The sequence below is a fragment of the Siniperca chuatsi genome, linkage group LG14 (genome assembly GCF_020085105.1).
Source record: "Siniperca chuatsi isolate FFG_IHB_CAS linkage group LG14, ASM2008510v1, whole genome shotgun sequence".
NCBI classification, from domain to species: domain Eukaryota; kingdom Metazoa; phylum Chordata; class Actinopteri; order Centrarchiformes; family Sinipercidae; genus Siniperca; species Siniperca chuatsi.
In genome coordinates, this window is record NC_058055.1 from 26,865,396 (window position 1) to 26,887,978 (window position 22,583).

A 22,583-nucleotide genomic window follows, 5' to 3' on the forward strand; every position below is an offset into this window, starting at 1 on the left:
AGAAGAGTGAGGGAGCAGAAAGACAACGTGCAAGGGGTGAAGCAGAGCTGGAGGTGGTGGTGGGGGGGGGTTTCCCCAGACCACCGTCGTGGCCTTCTGTCCCACAATCCATCAGGGCGTCCGAGGCTGCATGACCCCACGCCACAATGACAAATCTGCCTGTCAGACGAACACAGCCCAGCATGACAACTTGGCATTTTAACTGCTCAAATTAACTTTCAAACTTAGCCTCAGAAGAAGACATTCACAGATGTACACATTCAGGAAGAACGGACCGGATTTACAGGTGGGAGGTAAAAACGAGAATAGATTTGTTTTGTACAGTACACAATAGGTTAGATTTGTGACTTATTATGATCATTTTAAGCAGACACAATTCAAAACATTTTTTCCTAGCAGTATATTTTTTTCCTGTTAAAATGCTACTTCCCCCAAATTCAATCTTCTGAGTATCAGACATCACTGGTTGACTAGAAAGGTGGTAAAACGTTTGTAGTATGCTTCTTCACAAAGAATGATGGCTGTGGTCAGCTTGAATTCAGCTCTGAATTGCTCTGCAAATTGTATCGAACATACTTATTATAAAACTGTATTGAAGTAACAAAATCTTTTTGAGTTTTGAGCATGAAATGTGAGCCAATGAGTGGGCAAACCAACACACTTGCAAGCTAAACAGGGTCTTGTGAGAGAATAGAGTTGGGAGCAGTATGTTTATCCATATTTTGGCAAAATATCATTGTTTGGAGTGGAGAAGTTGATTGTACTGTAGGAGTGGTGTGAGAAGTCTCGATGGGCTTTATGATACAGCTGTAAAAATTTGTCGTCATTGGAATACTTCCCTCTGTGCTTGAAACGGGTTAGGTGGAGACAAGAATGACGATATTGGACAATTATGCAAAACCCTGGATGATTATGTTCAGTGATTTTTTTGATTTCTGTTTGCATCCAATGCCAGCGCTCTTTAAATGATCACTTTCTACAATATTTGCACAACTATGGTATATATTTAAGGTTAGGGGAAAGATTGTGGTTATGCAAATAAACTATTGTGAAGGTTAGGCAGGCAAAGCTCTTGGTTAAGATATTGTGATTATGGTTAATAAAAAAGAAAGCATGACTGTGTGTCATGACTGTAGACTCCCTACACACCCATCCACCACCCTGACCTCCACACCCTTACTAACCCTGTATAGGGCACACTTCCTCCTGCACTGCCACTGAACATTGGCATTGGATGGAAATTGCAAGGTGTGGAATCGTGAACACAACAAATTTCTTATTCTTGTATATGCACAGAATAATACCTGCATACACACAAAATTAGGTTAAAATATTTTCTTGTCACACTGATACAGTAGCATGGATTTATAATCATCAGTCATAATCAGTTGCTTTACTGGAAGGAGGAGTAGCAAGATTTATTAATTCATGTAACTGTTCATACATTCTTCAAAATAAGACGGTGTAGTCCCTCATTCGTCCAGGAGTGTTCTATCGTTTCGGCTCCCATCCGGAAGTCATTCTCAATTGAGAATTGATTCTGAAAACAGTGTCCAGATGACTACGACTGAAACCTTTTCTACGATGTTCATACATTCATATAGAAGCCATTGAGGAACACGTCTTTTATTAGTGTGCTGAGGTAACATCATAAAATTGGAATGGCTCAAAAACTTTTCACCATAGAAAACATATGGAGGAATCAAAACAATGGGCATCCAGAGACACAAATGTTCATTGTAGAAACAGACGAATACTTTGGGCTGAGATATAGGACTTTTAGTGATATCCCTGCCTCTCTCTGCTCTAAGTACAAAACAAAACACACTTGAAATGTTTTGACATCTGTATCTCAGTGCAAACGATAAAATGGAGCATCGATTGACACTGACTTGTGACTTACAGAGTGAAACACCAGTGTTACTGTGGGATTGTTGTCTTTTCAATGGAATGTCATTGTACTCACTTGATTCTCATCACAGTGTAATGGTGCTGTGAGAAAGAGAACAAAGCCTGCGTCTGTCTTCTTTCTTCACTCTTTTTGTCTTATTTGCAGTTTCTTTGTTTATTGTTCTGCCCCCCCCCTCTCACTTCTCCCCCCTCTTCCTGTTATTTCTGACACCTACAATGACATTATATTAGCTGACAGTTTCTAAAAATGCATACTAATAGAAGAGTTCACTATAATCCATGACGATTGGATCTTCACTCTGAGTAGCATCATCCTTTTTCATATCTCACCCACGTTTCCGGCTCCACTGCACAAAACTCTCTTTAGCTCTCATTTTAGTCCCAGTTGCTTTGTTTGTTTCATCTGATAAGCTCATAAGTGTAATTTGCAAACAAACACTAATTCCTGAAAATGAGTCATGATGATGTGATGTTTCCTAATCTTTGTTTTCATATTTTCTGAATTCACATTAGGTTAATGCAAGTAACAAAGATAAGACAGACCAAACTATGTTATAATGACCATTATAGGCACATAACTACCTGTGTGAATGACACTGATAATTGGGCTAGTTAACATCAACCCTGCAGAGCCATCAGTGGGTCCATCTTTTTAAATGCATGCTGAGAACTGTTTAAACCCACAAAACTTTATTTTAAATTCAAGTCAAGATCCCAAAGACAAGTAATATATGAGTCTGAATTGAAGGTAATGGGTTAGGGTTAGGCACAAACACACAGACATTCAGTTTTTGAGTGACATGTAATAACTGAATTCATTACTTATGATATACTCATCTTTGTTTGTACTTGATCAGATTTCTTATAACAGACCAAAAGTCATTCTTTTATGAGATATCACTTTTTTCATTTCAAATATAATATCCTGTTGGATCCCAGCTGCATTTTGTAAAAGGGTTTGCTCACTATTTAACCTTGATTTACTCTGATACACTCATCTTGTTTTTCTATCATTTGATTTGGAATTTGATTTAAAAGCACACACAATCACTTGCATTATTACCAAAAAACATGATGAAAAAACTATGCATCATGCTCTGCCATGGCTGCACAATCCTCTAAATGTTCTGTTTGAAGAATAGCCATATCCTTGCGTTTTTAGTGGACCAGAATCATGACGACAGAATTATGATTTGTGCTTCTGTCATTTCAGTTTGGTTGCAATTGCAAAAAGGTGTTTAAAATATGTGGTTCGTCCCATCGGTCACACCTAAAAAATGGTAACTATAGAAAAATGGTATGAAATATCAAGGCTGGATGAAATTTGCTGTCATAGCAGTGACAAATGTCAATTAATATGTGTAGGCAGAAATGGGCATGACCAATATTAACCACATATGATTTAATAGGTGGTGGACCAAGGAATCTGTAAACTTTCTTCGATCAGACGGGTGAGCAGCTCATTGTATGCTGTCAGCTTTAGGTTGCAAATCTTTACAAGTCTTCAGTTTTGTCACGCCAAATGTCTCAAAACATTCTCATATTTAGAGGCACTTTGAACATTGTAAAGGCAACCTACTCTGACTTTCCAAAAGAGGCAACAGGATTTATGATTAAAGCCTTTTTTCCTGCAGGGACCCGTTGGCGTCCATTTATTTCGCTACATATTTGAAACCTGCTTGACATACATAATGTGTCTCAGTGAACAGCATGTATTCTTCATTTTTTGTCAAGTTACATCATCACTATGTAGTAATGTACTTGTTGATGTTGCATTTCGATGCCTGTGGTAAGGCACCTGTGCAGGTGCAAACAGCAGTCTGTTAGCCTCCCCCGAATCTGCAATGCTCAAACTGCAGACAGACTTGACTTGGACAGGTATAGGACCAGTCAGCACAGGTGTACACATGGCAGAGGATCAGTGTCAGCTGTCCAAAGGAAGAGAGATCAGACAGAAAAGCTAGGACATGAACAATGTCTGCAGAACTGGCCTAATATTCCTCCTTAAAAACAATTAGAAATGTTTAGCTAATTAAAAACACATACACATATTGTTTCTCTGTGACACTGTATGTGGCCCAAGTGCTATGTTCTACTAGTTACCCTCTAACACAAGCCTACTAATGGTCTCACAGCAGACACCTGTTGGGAGCTCAGCAGCCGAGCTTGTTATTCTTCTTTTTCATTAGTCATGCAGGTTGTGGTGCGGTACAGGCGAGTTTAGGTCATGTTGCTCCCAGGAGAGTCCCATCCTGCTCCTGCGACCTCACACACCACATTAGCATCGTGATGATGACTTTGAACAAACCTGCTGCATCTGTTGCAGCCTGTTTAACTCTCTGCTCAGGTATCATGAGGCCATCCTTAATGTATTCAGGAAAAGTGAACTAACATGAATTGGGTATGTGTGTGTTCAGAACTGAGAATTCAATTCAATTCAATTTTATTTATATGGTGCCAATTCATAACAGAAGTTATCTCATTGCACTTTTCCTACAGAGCAGGTCTAGACCGTACTCTTTATAATATTAATTACAGAGACCCAACAAATTCCACCGTGAGCAAGCACTTGGCGACAGTGGCAAGGAAAAACTTCCTTTAACAGGCAGAAACCTCAGGCAGGACCAGACTCAATGGTGGGCGGCCATCCGCCGCTGCTGTGTTAGGTTGGGGGGGCACAATGCAAATACCACGTAGAATTGATTGATTTATTTATTTATTTTAAATAGTAGAATAGTAATTGTAGTGTTAATATTAATAAATTAGTTCAAGGGCTGGATTCACCAGTGAAATATCTATGAGGGATTAGGGCTGGGTATCGGTACTTGATACCTTTTAAGGTATCGACCGAAATAACCCAGTACCAAGTAGTATCAAAACTCTGCCTAGCCCAGAGACACTCCAGCAGCGAAGCGGGCTCCGGAGAAGTGATTGCGAGAGGAGCAGCAGGCAGGCCGGGCAGGAGGGACTGCGACAGCCGAAGAGATCGGTGTGTTTACCGGAGAAATTCACAGTTCGCTGCATCAGCAGCGCCGCTGGCTTTGTGTTCGTTTTTTTGTGGTTGGTTTGTAAAACAGACACAACCAGAGCTACACATAGCCTAATGCAACCTCTGTTTGACTCAAACGGTTAACTCAGTCCTTCAGAATTAACGTTTCCCATTACTCAACACACTGATAAACAAGGCTGGTCTGTTGTGCTGGCATCTGTGCTTATCTTGTGCATTAAAATCGAATAAAAGAACACTTTCAAAATGTATTTGTGTAAAAATAATTTAGATGGGGCGGAGTGGAGGCATTTTACGCAAGTGAATGCTTCCATTCACTTCGAATGGAGTATTGAATGAAGTACTCTATCGGTATCAGTATCACTTTAAGGGTAGTGGTTTTGGTACTCTTATTTTAACTTTTTAAATGATACCCAGCCCTATGAGGGATACATGGTTTAATTCAAGATGACAAACAGGCAACTCTTCCAAAAGCCCCATTTAACCAAGCTGCTAGCAGTCGATTTACTCCTTTACTTTTCCTCTGAACACACTTAACTGATTTCTGTCTCCTTCCTCTGGTTTGTCGTCGGCAGTAAGAAAGACATAATGAGAGAAGGAAACTGACCTGTTCGGAGTCAGAGGTGGATAATAACAGGAGAAGAAAATGGAGCTTAAGTGGCTGCTGCTGCTACAATGTGTGTTTTTGTGTCTGTATATGAGAATGTGTGAGGTTTATATATTTGTTTGCACTTATGAATGATGGTGTGGGCATTTTCATGTTTGCATTGTTCATACAGCATCCATTGAATAATTGTTCGTACATCATCCAATTTTCTCTGAGATGGGGAGTGATAACATATACGTAACATACAGTGTATAACATTGTTGGGACTCCACAGATGAATTCATTAATTTGGGTGATTGTTAACTGAACTTTTGTTAGGAGACTGTATTCTCTTTTGTCCCACAATCCTGAGAGCCATTGAACGCAGCACTGACAGTCTGACCTGTGACCCGGATGTCACCAGGTCAATAAAAAGGTCAGCGATGATTTCTTCTGTCTCTTTCCTCCTGGCTTCGCCTCCAGCACGCAGCAGACGTTGTCTGCTTGCTCGGCGTGTAATCTGCTCGCAGCAGAACCGAACTCTTTGATCGTACAGTGGCGACGCGCGGGCCTGCTAGATCTCTGCAACAAAGTTTAGCGCCAACGGCTATTGCACCAAGCCTGCCAGCTAACTTTAAAAGCAACAAAGGAAGTTAGCGCCAAGCTACCTGTAAGGAGAATAACAGACAACAGACCAGGTTCCACCCATCTGCATAAACAGACACTGCACAGCAAAAGACTGCATCGGACCGCAATCCTTCCTCGCCTGGCCCGTACACAACCAACGGACTGCCAACGGAGCAGCACTTCCAAAGCAGCCTCTTTTTCCCTCCCACAGACGGGTAACTTAACAACTGGGCATAGCATAGAGTAACAGTGTATATAGCTAAGCAAAGGACTGTTTAACTTTTGTACATGTGACGTTACTGATGTGTTTTTCTGATGGTTTTGTTGTTGTGACGTTTATCTGTTAGGTTAATTTGGTAGCCACACGCTAAGTTGATGTTAGTTATGTTATGCTCCACACAGACAGTCTTTGCATGCTAACTAACTCCTTTTAACTTGGCACCGTTATCCTACACAGACCACACACATAGACCTCTAATTTGACTTAAACACAACCACACACACGGCGGAGAGAACCTTTAAAGCTCCCGCTGCACACGCTGTCTTATTCTGGCCACGTGCGCTCCTGCATGTGAGACATACGGAGGCAGAACAGAGAAATATGCACACATTCTTTTGTTTGACGCCATCTTAGATCCAAGCAGCCATCTTGGATGCGCGCACACCCACCCACCCACACACACACACACACACACACACACACACGCGCGCACGCACACACACCTTGTGTTCTGTAGTTTAGTGTATTTAGAGTTAGACTTCACATTGTGTGTTTTTGCTTTGCACAAGAGTGAGTAATTTGCCAACCTCTTCTATGTTGAACTCCAAATCATTCAACCTACTAGCTGTTAATGGTAATTTTGATTATTGAATTATTAATCAGAGTTCCAAATTGATAGTTTAGTGTATTTTATGAGACTCAATCATTTCTCTTCTTTAAGAAGAGTGGTGCCCCTGGACTTTATTTATTAAAGTTATTTCTGATTACCTGTGATAATTCTGATAGCCATAACTAATTTATTGCACCTACACAAGTTGGTGCCCCTTTAACCATTGTAAATCCCAACAACATGTTACTTTGAGGAAACAAGAAATTTAACATAGTAGTTTGTTCTTGAAAATGTTAGTTATGTTTAGATGATGGTCTCACCTTTCACAAAGTGAATTCTATGCACTTCCCTTGCTTTCTTGGCAGCAAACTCAGCAATAAAATGTGTGTAATCCAGCTTGGCTTTTCAATGGATAGAATCACAACTCTGCAGATCCTGTCATGAGGCACTACAGGACTGGGAGGCCCCTAGAGGCCTCAGGTCCTATGTTGCTGCACCATTCACACACCTCTTGCCACAGTTCAGGTTAAAACGACAGTGTTAAGGCACCTGTATACGTCATCAGAAGTGCTTGTCGGTAGGTGGAACAACTTCGGAAACCTCCTCACCCAACACCTTTCCACTATCAGAACTGAGGAAGCAGCGCCTGACATTTTCTGTAACTTTCCAAAACTGACAATATTTATGAGCTACAAATATGTGAAATTAGAAGTTTGTAAATGCTACTGTGCAACATGTGTACATCAAAAGCCCTTTAAAAACCAGTTTTCAGCCTGAATATATGCTAATTTAACGTTTAATATGGCTGTTCACTCATAAGTAGACAATTGGAAGAGATCTTTGTCCATCAGACCCATCTGTTGGTATTTCGGCTGGAACACACTCTGCAAAAGTTGTCCAAGGTTGTCCGACTTGTTGCTCATCTGCAGTGGAAGTGTTGAGGGCAAAGGAGTGTTGCTTAGTATCGGTCATATCTACTCAACACATCAAAACAATGTACCTTTTGAGAAAAACAAAGTACCTGAGTACATGACTCATGGAGTTACAAACCAATTTATAGAATAGATCAACCTATCTACTAAACTGCTCATACGGTGAATGCAGCAATGACAGTTGTTAGTTCTTTGCTCTACACGTTGAGCTTGTTTATGTACGTGTGTGTGTGTGTGTGTGTGTGTGTGTGTGTTTACACGTAGTTCAGCGTGTCCCTTGTCAGGAGGGGAGAGTGTTTAACAAATGACTACCAGCTCGGGGACACAGGGGCCAGGGACCTCTGCTAGGGAGTTGGCCAACAATAAATCTCAAAAATCAATATGACAGGGCCTGAGGTAATCAGTATCAATGATTTTAAACTGGAATAAGTCCCTCGGGGAGAAGAATGATAAAATCCTCTGAGCTCAGTCTGAAAAATATCCCGAGGATGAAGGATGGAGAAGAGAAAGAAAAAGAGAAGGATGGGAAAATGAAAGAGATTATTGATGCTTTTTACCCAGAAACCCCTACAGCAGGGTTAGGATCTCTGTTGTGCTTTCTCTGTCTGTCTGTCACTTGTGCTCTTTCCTTCTTTCTTTTTCTTACCTTCCGTCACTCATTCTGCTGCTGTCTCTTCTAGTCTTTCTCTCTCTCCAATGTTTACACTCTTACCCCACTCTTTCTAGTTTCAACTTGCTGCTTTATACCTTTCACACTTCCTCAGTGATGCTCTTTGCCACTCTTTTTCACTTTCTCTGTCTTTAGCCTATCTGTCTCTGTCATAACTGATACCCCTGCCTCTCAGACGGTTTTTATTCTGTTTTGTTCTTCCCTAGCCACTCAAGATTTATTTTTGGTACCACCAAATCCCTCCTCTTCTACCCTCTGTTTTTGTTTTTTATCTGTCCATCAAACAACACAGTATCCACAGATCACATTTTACTAAAATGTCTCACTATCAAATTACAAACAAAAAGAGAGCTGTATATTTTATTCATCCGTGTGTTTGGCCGAAGGGTACTTTCCGGCATGTAAGGGAAACGTGACCCTGTCCCCTTTCTACCTTTACAGTTTCAGCTGAAATCTTGTGCACTCTTCTGCAATGTTCTGCTAAAAACATTGTGTAGCCATACATAGTTAAGCTAAGACAGAACCTCAGTCCTATTTAAGTGCTTCTTGATACAAGAGTTGAATTTTGTTAATGAGGGAAACATTATAAATTGTAGTCAAGTTTATAGCTCAGTTACAGATCTCTGATTTGCTGGCCACATGTCAGTTTTGTTTGATTCAAACAGGTCTGGTGTTGTGCTTACTGACAGCTGTTTCTCCAGATGGAAAACAACCGTGCCAAGAAGAGCTTTGTAGGCAGGATTAAGAATGGTGAGGTCATCTTCGTGTGCTACAGCCAGAATAATGGCCACCAAAATGGCGACAAGCGTGGGTGAGATGCAGCTGCCAGTGCAGCCAGAGGTTGCTCTAAGTCGACTTGAAGAAATAACAACTCCTAAATTGAAGTTGAAAACGAAGTAGACGGAGCGGCCACTTGATGTACCAAGTCTGAGTCCTTACCGCAGCGGCCCGGGTTCAAATCCAGCCCGCCGCTGCATGTCATCTCCTTTCTTTTGGCTGCACAATCAAATAAAGGCAAAAGAAAGGCTAACAAGAACAGGATGTCAGACTGAATAATAAAATGAAACACTCATTATCATGTCCTCCCCGCCTCTGACACCAAACCTATGTCCTTGGTTGAGACGTTTACTATTCATTTGTTCTGTACATTCTGTTAGTCATATGAGACTCATTGTTAGCATGAATAGTTGGCTCATTTGAGCTTCATGTGCAGCACCGGCAGGTCTATGGTCTATGTGCCCTTTGCTGAAGACAGTATTTAATCACTTTTTCCTCACTCCTTGGCACTAGTCAGACATATGGTGAAAGCTAGCCTGTCATGCTTGAAACATCTGGGTCCCTCTGTGGGTAAATGTCAACAAATAACATTCCGTCAGCGTTTTAAACATTTATCTGTCCCAGAGTTTCTCTTTGCAGAGTCTCCTCCTCCCCCTCCTGCTCGGCTGCAGCTGCCCTGGGTTCCCCCCTGGATGTATTTTAAACCCAGATAACACCCTAATACCCTTACACTCGCTGCAGCCAGAGCTCCACAAGCATTCATTTCAAATATTTTTTGCCTCTTTTTTTTTTTCAGCAGATAAATGTTGGCATCCGCATTAACTCTCATTCAAAGGAATGCAAACCCCTGAACGCAGAGCAGGCAGGCCTTGTTTTGGCTTCAGTGATACCAGAAGGCAGAGTGAGCCTGGCAAGCCCGAGAGTACCAGCTGCACAGCATATTTCACCATCACTGAATACACTCAGTTGGTAAAACATTAGGAATACTCTATTTTTCTGCTTCTATAGTATGTCTTTTGTTCCTTCATTGAAATCTTTCCTCCTCAACCTTAGTACTGGGCGCATATTCCTCTTGATTCATCTGGTCAGAAGTTCTTGTTTTTGTTTCACAAAGAAAAAAATAAACCTCAACATGAAAATATGTAGGTTTTTGGCCTTTTGGTTGAGGATTCAAATCCAGCTCATGACCTTTACTGAATGTCATCCCCTTTCCCTGACATTGTTTGCTATTGTTGAATATTAAATCTGGTAAATTGAAAGATACATTAAAAATCTAATCAAAACTTAATTTTCTAATCTGAGACATAGAAGTAATTCCATAAACCTAATTTCAATTAAAGGAGATGCCACAAAACTTGACTTTTACCTTCTGAGTCAAAATGTTCACCATACTCATTTCAGTCGGAATAATTCATGTAATTTAGTATTCATAGTGGCAAATACAGTTAAATTTTCCATAATGGCTCTGTGCAAAGCAGTACAAAAAACCTCATATCATATTTGATGGGGCATGAACCCACTGATCACAGATCAGAAGATATGTGCTCTTGAAGATGAAACAGTTGAGCTCAGAGAAAGTCAGGCTCTGGAGAAGCTCTCTGAATCTGTCATCATCAGGAACAAAATGAAATGAACTAAAAGTTGAGCCCTGCAGAAAGAAACAGGACCAGAGGATGGTCTTTGGAGACCAGCTGACATCCTTTTTGATTGGGCTTTTGAGCCCTGCACTGTGCCTGCCTGAGATACTCGGTCAGGGAGTTCCACAGGGAGCAATGTCCTCATGAAAATCTTTTCACAAAACTCATTTTTACTGTATACACCTAATTGTTTGTAAGCAGGTGTAAATGGGTGTCATTGCAGAGCATATACTCATCTTTGCAAAATGTTGTATAGACCACAGCAGGGTTGTGCTTTTCAGCTTGTAATAAAGCAGTGGCCAATGGCTAGCGATAGTGAATAGCAGCTATGGCAATAGTTAGCAGCAGCAGCAGTTAACAATAGAGAAAGCTGTTAGAAGCATAAAGAGTTGGCAGCAGCAACAGTACGTATTTAACGGCAGCAGTAGTCATTAGCAGTAGCAATAGCATTTATCAAATGATAATGTAATGAACAAAATATTTTAAAGGACTCAACATTCTTTAGCTCTTCAGCTGCCACCATATATACTGCACACACTTTAGCATTGGGTCTCTTCACCTGCAGATGACCAGGACCTTACTTGAGTACTTGTTGACCTACTGTCTGTCACCTCCGTTGAACCTGCGAGCTTCAGAATATTCTTTCTGTTTTATAGTGAACAGATGCTGGCTGACATGAAAATGTCACGCTAGAATAGAAGAGAACAACAGCACATCTTAAAGGTCACAGGGGGAGAAAGAGGGTTGTCTCATCGTTCCCACAATGCTATGCATGGACTGGGACAGGATTGGGACTGTTGAATGGGGAGGGAGACGAGACGGAGGAGAGCTGCTGCTTTTTTGTGTTAATCTCCTCGGCAGAAGAAACGGAGAAGCTTCTTCATTTCTTTTTTGCTCTGCTCACTCCCCTCATGTCTCTCATTATTTCATTTTCCAGCTTCCCCTCATTATCTTTCTAGCCTTCGAATCATCATTTCGTCATGTCCTCCATCGTATCAGTTTTAACATTCCTTTCCCTCTCCCTGTCTGTCTATCTCTGTCTGTCTCTGTCTATTCAGAGCCCACTAGAAGCTATCAAACTGCCAGCTGACGCTGACTCATGAGCCCGTGAGTCTGTTTGTGTGTGTGAGAAGCTTGAAGAGCGCTGAGGTTAATCTTTTGTCAAGTCTTTGTGTTTAAACTTTGCTGTTAGCACACATGACAGTTTTTTTGCCGAGTCACTATGCTATTGTTTGTGACACATACACACACACACACTCACCTTATATGCACGCACATGCACAAACACACGTACACACAGGATCAATGCCAGCGCTGATTGAGGTTAAACTGACAAGCAACAATGATGAATTACCTGCCTCTGCTAAGTTTAACCTTCTCTACTTCAGCAGCCAAACAGCACATTGTATGTACTGCAAGTCTCGATTTAATACACGTCCTTTCTGTTTCATACAGTACAGTATATTCACAATTTGTAAATATATTTATTATTATACTTTATTCTTGATGCTGCACTTAAGTCTTGCACTGCTCTATTTTAAGTTTTTATCCACCCATTGTCTTTACATTTCATCCTTGGTGTTTTATTTATGGTTTTTAATCATCCATTGTTTTTAAGTTTTATTCCTCTTTCTTTTATCCCCTATGCCTGCCTGTTTATTCATACATTACTGTGTATTTTATTGTTGTGTTTTATGTGTAAAGCACTTTGTAACACTGGTTTGGAGAAGTACTATACAAATAAACTTTATTATGGTTATTATTATTAATGTAATTATAGTCAGATGTAGTGCCCTAATGATGGGGCAGTGATATTATAAACCTATTAATTAAAGTATGCATTCACACAGTTGACAATTTATTGCCAGCTGTCCATCCTGCATTTGGCAGCTGCAACTGTGTTGCTTTCAGCTGGATTATGTTTACCTTCTTCGTATTTCTCTAATATTGTAGTTTGCATTTCGTTTGTAAATTATGCCGCTCTGCTGCCAGTAGACTTGTCCATGTTTGCAACTGGTCACATGCTGCAAACACCGCCCCTTTTATGTGAACACGCTCGTGGCTAAATTGGGAAACCCTGGGTTGACTCCCCGAGTTGATAGCCACCGTCGTGTGACCGCTTGGCCTGACTGCGGTCGTTAGGGTCAGTGAAGCCAGATAACGGGAAGATTTCCTGTGTATGTTGTTACTTTTCCTTCGTAGCACAGGCCCCAGGTCAAAACTGGGCTGAATTTGTGAAAGGGGAAGTGAAAGTTGTTAAGATGTCTAGCTTACATACTTTCAAACGCATTTCTGACTATATTTCCATTATGTAGTTAGGACATGCTTCGCCTTGATACAGTCATTGAAATGCTGTTGAAACAACAATTAGATGTAACATTGAATTGTCAAGTGAACTATGGCTGTGTTTTACTACTCAGACTACAGTGGCTGTTAGAGTTGTATTCTGCACAGTGTGTGTCTTTTGTTCATAGAAAGCTAGTGAGAAGAACATTTGGATGGCACAGTGCTGTCTCACTTTTAAGCTTTCATGTGTCTGTTGTTGTTACTGTTGATAAAGAATATTTCCGAGTAGTGACCATACTCCGCCATCAGAAGTCAAACAGAGCAAATCTACAGCATGTCAATTAGTAGTCGGAGGATGTTTCACTGTTGCAGCCTGACCTTTTGATTTGTGATGAGGTGTTTGTCTGATGCACAACGGGGCCAGGGGATCACAATGTGGGTTGGTCCGTCTGTCCTACACTTCCAGAGAAATGTATCTTCACTGAGACTGCCATGGAATTTAAAATTGGTATCAGTTTGGGGACATATCTCTTCACTTAATCTCATCATTTCCCTCAGTGGTGTCTTTTCAGTGTGTCTTAGATCTTCTGTGTCTTAGATCTTCTAGCTCTAAAGATTCAAGAAAAGAATAATTAGAAAAAATTCCTAATGAATCTAGTGATCTTTTGACCTTTCCTCTAGTGTCACCATCACGCAAGTTTCCACTCATACACAAGTAATATCAAAATCTATCAGGCAAATGAAATGCCATGACATTTTTTTAACACATTCATGCTGCCCAGAGGATGAACCCCATCCATTTTGGATGCTCGATGCTTCTATAGTACCACCCTCAGGACAACCTGTCAACTTTGTACGCAAGACATTTTATAATCTAATAGACACATTGCCCCAACATTCATGCTTACATGGAGATAAAACCTTCATGTCAGTACATTGTTCATTCTGTCCAGCACTGTGTAATGAAGGAATATTGGAGCCACTAGGGGCCACCGAAGGGACTTTGGAGTTTTAGTCTTGTTTACAGAAAGAAAGCTAATCTTGTGTATCTTAAAGTGTAGAGAAAAGTTTTCCAGATTTTGTCACCAATCAGGGAAGATTTCTCTATATAGTGGTATTATAGTTCAGTATAGACAGCCACCAGATGGCTTTATCTCAAACAGAGAATAGACATGAGACTTTTGCAGGACAAATAAGTCCGATGGACTGCAGATCTCCCACCCATGCACATACACACAAACACACATGCAACCAGACAAACACACAATCCTTAAAATGTTGACATGTGCTCTTTGTTTAATGGGTATTTCCATTTCCAATTTACTGTAAGTTCAAGGGAAAACTGAAGTCGTGGTTTTTCTCTCGAGTGTTCACTGCACAGCACCCGTTGTCCATGCTACATGATATGTGTGAGGAATCAGAATTATGAGGTTGAGTAAGGTGGTTAAGAGCCAGTAAAAGGAGAAACAGAGTATGGAGGGTGAAGGGTGAAAGTGTTTTAATGTGAATTCTGTATTTCCATAGTATCTCTTCAGACACGTAGGCACCTGCAGTGAAATGCTCACAAGCACACCCACTTTAAGAACTGACACACACGCAGTGAGGTCATAAACCTAGTCAAGCCTTCTCTCTGTGGAGCTGTAGCGCAGAGTTCAGCTTTGATACAGCTGGTAATAAGTCATCAGCACTGTGAGCTGAAGGACCCAGGAAGGTTTATTATTCCTGTGTCCACACACAGGAGCCTCGCTGATGGCTCAGGATTCACAAGGTCACACACATGTTTTTGGTGAAGGGTGAACAGAACGTATCCGTTTGCAACTAGTGAACGTGAACATGAGCAACGTGAATGTGCACATGCACTGTGTTTTACAATGTTTTGGGTCACAGAATCTGATGGGTCACAGATGTTTGAAATGACACATCGAGCTGAAGCATTAGTGAAAAGTTGTTATTTTCAATGTGCTAGAATCATTAGAATCGTTCATTAAAAAAAGATTTGTTCAACAGATTTGTTTACAGAATCATTCAGTGCTTGACTGGAGCTTATTGTTGCAGCTAAAGGTTAGCAACCCAGATGTGTGTTAGCTGTCCTGAACACACCCCATTTCTCCTGTGAACGAATGACTTGAATCACTCACTCTGAACTCAACTCAACTGAAATGACTGAGAGAACAGATCGTTTCAGGAAGCGATTCGGTTCAGTTCGTTCACCCAGTAGATTTGTTCTTTTGACCAGGATTGGGAAGTATCTGTGAGTGAATGATGATCACAAGAAATCATTAAAGGGTAAGACCACAAGCCAACAGCCACATTCATTATGTGAAATTCTGTCTGCAAAGACAATAAAAGACAATAAAGAAATGTAACCAAAAAAGATCCAATGGAGTATCATACAGATAATGAAATTCCTGAAGGTACCATATGTCCAGGTATTCAGAAGAAGTACCACGTGCAAATTAAGCATCCAAATGTGACGGATCACAACAGCAAATGTTAGCATCAACAGCATACTCTTCCAGTTGATCCAACTTCCTGAAACTCTCTTCAATCTTAAAAGAGTAGTCCAACAATTTAGCATTGCAGTCCTATAACATTGTCAGAGTCATGATGGACAGTTTAACACCTACATTACCCACAATGCAACAATAAATGCCGACAGTTGGGTCTGAGATTTGGGTGTTTGTGCTATAAAGCGGAGTGAGATGTGCAACTATTTGCCAAGTGAAAGAAAGCACATTGTCTGTACTAGAAACGCCACATGTATATTTAATCCAACTATATACAACTCTCTGTTTAAAATTTGTGTGAATGTCTGCAGTTTGAATAAAAAAATGTATTTCTGTGTTGAAAGGAATATTTAGCAGAATTTGACTTTTCAAGGCTGATGTCATCCTTGAATAGATGAGGATATAAAACAAGAAACGTAACTTAACCTCCCCTCCTGTATTAATACACACTTCTGTTGCTGTAAAAAAAACATTCCACCTCCTCGGCTCTTACTTACCACCATGTCTGTTTTTTTACAAGATCATTTCAGGGTCCCAGTAAAGATTTTTAAATGTAGTCATGACAGTCTAAACCTTGCCATTCATTCTGTTGGTGAGGTTAAATTCTTATCTCATTTGTTCAGATTTTACTATGACTCAGTTTCAAAAGACACATTTATATAATTTCAACTTCAAAATGTTTTAGCAGGTTGTTGGCCTTTATACCCCCCACAGGACTGAGGAGGATTTTGAGGATAATAGTCTTTCCAGCTCTATAACATGCTGTTGTTATTGTATCATGTATGTAACCATACATGATACAATAACAACTGAAATACAAAATAAAACCAAAAGCTAAATTTAGGTAAATCAAGTATATAAAGGATGATAAACATCTAAAATAATGAACATAATGCTGGCATATCTATCAAATTGTACTCATTAGGCTGTAGGTGTGGGAGGGAGCCGGCTGTTAATAACTCACCCACTGTTCCTACAAGCTCTGTGGACTAATTAGAAAATACTGGTGGATGCCTGCTGGATGTGGAGGCATGAAGCTGTGTGTGTGTGTTTTCCTACATTCCTATTTTGGTGAGGACCTATGCTTTAGACATTTTTTAACCATCTGCAACATAAGAAGACAGAGTTTGCAGTGATTAATTCTGCTCTCAATTCTCACTCTAGGGTGTCTGAGAGGATGCAGATGCTAGCCTTCTGTTTAGGTATATTGCCAAAATCATTCAGTTGGTGGAATTCAGGTCTTTTCTTCTATAAACCGCCGATTGATGAGATTTCTGTAGCACTCTTCTTTATTTAGCCCTAGTGCCTGTTAAGGATCATATTGTGGATCATGTTTACTACCCTGTTCTTCTATTTAAGAAAAAAACATCAAATCATGCATCACTTCATGTGCAATGGCTCTAGGGAAAGCAATGTCGGCATGACGGCCGGTCAGTCCAATATTTTGATCCAGACTATAATATCTCGACTGTTAGATGGATGGTCATAAAACTTGGATTGGATTGAATGGAAGACATTCGTGATCCCCAGAGGACGACTCCTAATGACATTTCATTTAGTTCCACCACCAGTTCAACATTTCCACTTGTCCAACACTCCAGTAAAGACTCCAGCTGCCAAGCAAATAGCATCTTGGTGCTATGTGCATGTATTTAAATGAGGTAATATACATACATTTGGTGCAAAATTGCCCCCTTTTTCATGCAAATGAGCCTCATTGCAAAAAAGTCCAATTCACAAACACCAGTGCTATAGCCACACGCAGTTAGAGTGAAAATGATTTGCGTATTCAGAGTTGGTGGTAACTAAAGCACATTTATAAGTGTCACACCCAGACTTCCATCCAGTGATCATGGCAGCAGTGACTGTAGCCAGGCCAAGCAATAGTGCATCACAGTACATCATATATATCATATATCATACAGACAGTACAATAGGAGACGATGGTTATGTACTGTAACAGGTATAAGGGAGAGCGCACACTTAAAACACCACAAATAACAATCACTGACAAAACACTCCATACAGAGTGGGTCATAGAAAAAACGAGAGACATCCCGCAGATAGAAACGACTGAAAGAGCAGGGGGAGTTAATAGATAATTCAAATAGTTATAATTAGAATTAGAGTTCTCTTTCAAATCAAACATTTTAAGATATGAGTGGAAAGTATTGTTCTTGCAACTGCGTTTCTAACATTGCTTAACCATATTAATGTGATCTGCTACTTCAGGACACCTAAAGAACAAATATTACTGGGACCACTACAGAAAATTGCAGATGAACATTTAACAGATGCAAAACAATGGCAAATTGCACTCAGCTGCAAAACTTTATGGGCGTGTTTGTGCTGTAATATCAGCCAATATCTTTTGTGAATCAGACCTTGAGACGGAGCAGATAGTGGATCCCAGTGATGTGTAATTCATGCCGTGTGTTTACAACTGCAGATGTAAAAGCTGCAGGATAACAGTTGATCACCATTTGTTGTTAATACAATTAGAATATAAGCAGCAAAGCCCAAATTATTTATCTGGAAATATTTAAAATGATTACTGTATGGGGTAAGGTAGGATTACGAAATTAATTTAGCCAATACAAGGTCCTCATAAGGACATACTGTACGTACAAGGACGTCTGTGTGTGTGTGTGTGTGTGTGTGTGTGTGTGTGTGTGTGTGTGTGTGTGTGTGTGTGTGTGTGTGTGTGCAGTGCCAGGTTCATTGCCAGAGGTTTGCCTCTCGACTAATTAAGCAGGTAGGCGGTGAAGACAGGGAACTGCCTGCACAGGATGAGCTGATGGCCATTAACGTGACTTCTGCCTCCACTTTAATCTTTCTTAGCTGGAGAGAGATGGATGGAGAGATAGAGAGTAAAGTCTGTGGAGCTGAGTCAGAGAGGAGGAGATGGAGAGTGACCTAGAAACTGAGAGATGGCAGAGAAAGAAATAAAGGTTTAGATGGAGAAGCAAGGGTTGAAATGTGAGCGGGAAAAGGGAAAATGAGGGGCGATGAAAGGAGCAAAACAAGGTGCTGGAATAAGAAAGAGACAGTGAACATACTATACATATTATGAGAATAACTTGAAACAGAGGTTGAAAGAAAATACGGGCAGATATGAACATGTCCTGCATGCATCAGTTAAGACAACTGCAGACAATGTGTTTAATTTCCTTTCTGTTCTTTTCCCTTTTCTTCTTTTACTTTCCATACTTTCTTTTCATTAATTTCCCTTTCCATTCTTGCCTGTCCTTTCCTGTTTTTCTTTCATTGACACTCTTTCCTTCCTATTTGAAGTACGAATCTGGAACAGTATGGAGGGTAATCAAGCATACTTGATTTCACCTGCAAGTATTCATTAGTTTAATGCACTCTTTGTGCCTCTTTCAGTAATTAATAAAGTCAGTCAACATAAAAAAAGTCAAATGAATATCATCTTTTGTTGTTGAGGGTACGTTTGTGAACAGTCTACAGTATCAATCCCCCTCAGTGTTGTGATCCACATTTCAGAGTTTCGATTATTCTCTGCCACGCAAGAGAGAATAGAAACCGCAAAGTCAAAATATATAAAGAAAAAAAAGACAACCGGGTCTTTGCTCATTGCCTTTTCCCATCTCTGATATCAGGTGTCCTTTCATGTGTGTGCCGCAGACATGAACACTTCCCCTCTCCTCTTGAAAAGCTCCAAGTGTGTTGGTTCAGTGCAGCTTGATTGGTTTGCAGTAGCTCATTTCTTAGCTTGGCTCTCGCAGGATGTTTGCAGTGTTCAGAGTTTGTGAGTCAGTTTGAGCCCTGTGTGCCATCAGCCGCTGCTTCCGCAGGCTGCCCAGGAAATGTAAGCCTTCATTTTCCCCAAAGAGTCGGGTTTTTGCTTTTTTTTTGTTAAACAATCGTCTGTCAGTCAGAATCACATCCTCCCCTCCAGACGCAGAGTCTCCTGCTGGAAACATTTCCTCTTTTAGCTCGTTAGGTTTGCAGCTTTGTTTCTGTTATGCAGTTGTTTTTCTGTCAACCGAGTCTGAGGATTTGTGGACGTTTTCCAGTTATCTGCTTGGGTTTCTTGACCCATATTTGACACACAGCTAACAGCACATTTTTACTAATAGCTACAAACATGCAGACCCGCGCACATCAGTTTTTTCCTACTTTGATCACTAGAAAGTGCAATAAGACAATGTCTTGATTAAGATAACTAAAAGATCAAAAGACAAACTGCTTACTTGCAGACTCACTCAGGTATTACATGTTTGCCAAACTTCATAGCTGAACCTTAGCAGTACACAGGATCAGATGTATTTTTTTAATATACAGATATACAGGTGCAGGACTACTTTGGAGGCTGAAACAGGTTTTGAACAACACTGTCCTACATTAAACATCTAGCTTTAGACACCACTTTCAGACACATGGACACCTTTTCACCCACCACTTTCTTACTATACAAACGTATCGACACATCTAGTGGATACAGAGCAACATTAGCATTCGTTTGAAGCCTTGAAGCCACAAGACAAATGTAAATTCACTGTTCACTCTCCTTTCAGCTCTGTTGTAGTCTCCACCAACTGGCCAGCTATGTCGCTAACTGTCTGCCTACTGCTGCCGGAAGCAAGATTGATGAGAGCGGTGTCGGGCCGTTACACCAAAACAATGAGCTAAAGATGCTAAACAACTGCGCAGAGCGAGGGGGGAAATATATCTGCAGAGTTGGGTGATATATCTCTGTGGGCTCCTCACTACAAACAGCACCTTTCACATTACACATCATTATATCCATTAGTAAGAAATATTGACTAGAGCAACTTTAACTTGCCGTCTAAAATATGTGGTGCTTAAATTTTACTCAGTGGACGTAGAGCAAGGTTGAGTTCGGTGCTTTTGTGGTTAAATGACGCGTGTCTTCCAGTAGTGCGCAGCATTTTATATCATTGGAGACCTGTTCGCTGCTGTTGACAGTCCAAGTCATGTGTTGTGAAATGGCATAAAGATATGCACACAGAACAGGCACATAACCTGCAGTGGAAGGCTTTTACTCCCAAATGAAACACCTGCTCTTACAAAACATTCAGCAGAAGAATATTTGAAGAGATGATCACCCCTCTTAATGTATAATAGGTCATTTCCGGTTTTGCATCTGTGTGGTTGTACTGGGAAATTCCTTTGGCAGTGTTTTCCCCACTTGTTAGATATTAAAATGAGGTGTTGAGAATTCAATAATAGTCCAAAACACTTGTTAAGGGTGGAGATTTTTTTGCAGTGTATTTTCAAGATATTAAATTATCTCAAAGGGATGATAGTTTTCCCCCTAAATGGATGCACAAGCATTAGATTACTTGTAATAAACCCAAAATCTCAAATAAACACAATCATTTGTAATTATTCATTACTTGCTCAGTTCTGTCTCTTCTCCTCTTCCTGCTGTAACTGGTTTATTTTATTTCATTTCCATGAAACAGAGAAAATAAAGTCCTGTTCAGGAGGCGACGGCCCCGCAGGCTGACAGCGGCCTATAAAATATGACATGCCACTGCCTGAAAAGGGCTTCCTTGTGCACTGGTTTAGCAGGACACTCACAGACCAGTTGCATGCGTTGTAAATCATCTCACGTGATGGTCCTCAGCCAGTCAAATATGTGCATTCCGATGAGCACTGCGACTCGAGTCAGTTAGTGTGAGACACACACAGGGACAGGGACAGGCGAGTCGGAGAAATCATTTCACATGGCATGCTCTAAAAGAGAAAAGTAGACAGCGGAAAGTTTTTATGTTCAATCTTCCCTGGCTTCCCCCCTCATCCCCCCTCAAATCGCTTACTGGACAGAGGATACAGTTTTTAATTTCAGCCCTCAGCAGATAAGCGCCACCCTTCATTAACCTGGCCTGACCTGCCCATTAATTCACATTTCTGCTCTAATTGGGTGGTGGTGTGTGTAATAGGGGCTGTATTCTTGTGCTCTCCATGTAGAATGTGGGGGGAGGGGGGATTATTAACAATAGTGACATCAGTGTCATGCATTCACAGCTCAGCCTCTGTCAGCAGGACGGCCATGAGCCACATGGGAATGAATACTGTTTTCTGAAAAGATGAAAATGTAATTAAATTAAGGAGGAGGGGGTCAGCTCACTCACTGCATCTTGAGTATGAAGAGCAAGGATATGTGCTCATGTAGTGGCTAAAGTGGCTTGAGCCATTTTGCCTTCTTCGCTTTAGTGTCAAATATTGCTGCCGGTATTATTATTGCTGTTGAGGCAGCTGCTTCAGTTGCTCTAATAATTGTTAGAAAGGGTCCGATTAATGAGCCAGAAGAAACTTTTCTCCTCTACACCGTCTTTGTCTCTTTGTGAGTGAAGGAACAGTATGGAAATATTTTTTTGTTTGTGAGTCACTCTGCAGTTATTGCATATTTGCCTAACACAAAGGTTAAACAAATGTTTTGTTCTTAATTAGTTCTTAATTCTGAATTAGTGTAGAGCCCACACCACCATTTGTGTTAGTTTTACATTGGCAGCGTGTTCTGGTAGCCTTGAACAAATTACAAATTGTTGTGAGTATTCAAACTAAAACTGTTATTTTGTCATGTTGCATTGGATCTCTTTGAGCACATAGTTGCTACACTGCAGTAGACTAATTGTTGTAGTTAGCGTAGGTTACCATCTATTTTTAGATGGTGGGTCATATTGTTTCTGATAACAAACTGGGAAATGAGTAAGTATGTTAGCTCATTAACAGGCTAAATAATTTTTATTAGACCAAAATGAAATGACCATTGTTATAAAACAAAATCATCAGATGATTGGCCCATCAACACCAGACAGC

At 40.6% G+C, this 22,583-nt stretch overlaps 1 protein-coding gene across 2 annotated transcripts in view; it reads left to right on the top strand.

Annotated features, from left to right (window-relative positions):
* sgcd (sarcoglycan, delta (dystrophin-associated glycoprotein)) overlaps positions 1 to 22,583 on the top strand; it is a 295,835-nt gene that overhangs the window by 88,693 nt on the left and 184,559 nt on the right. The gene's annotated exons all lie outside the window — the stretch shown is intronic.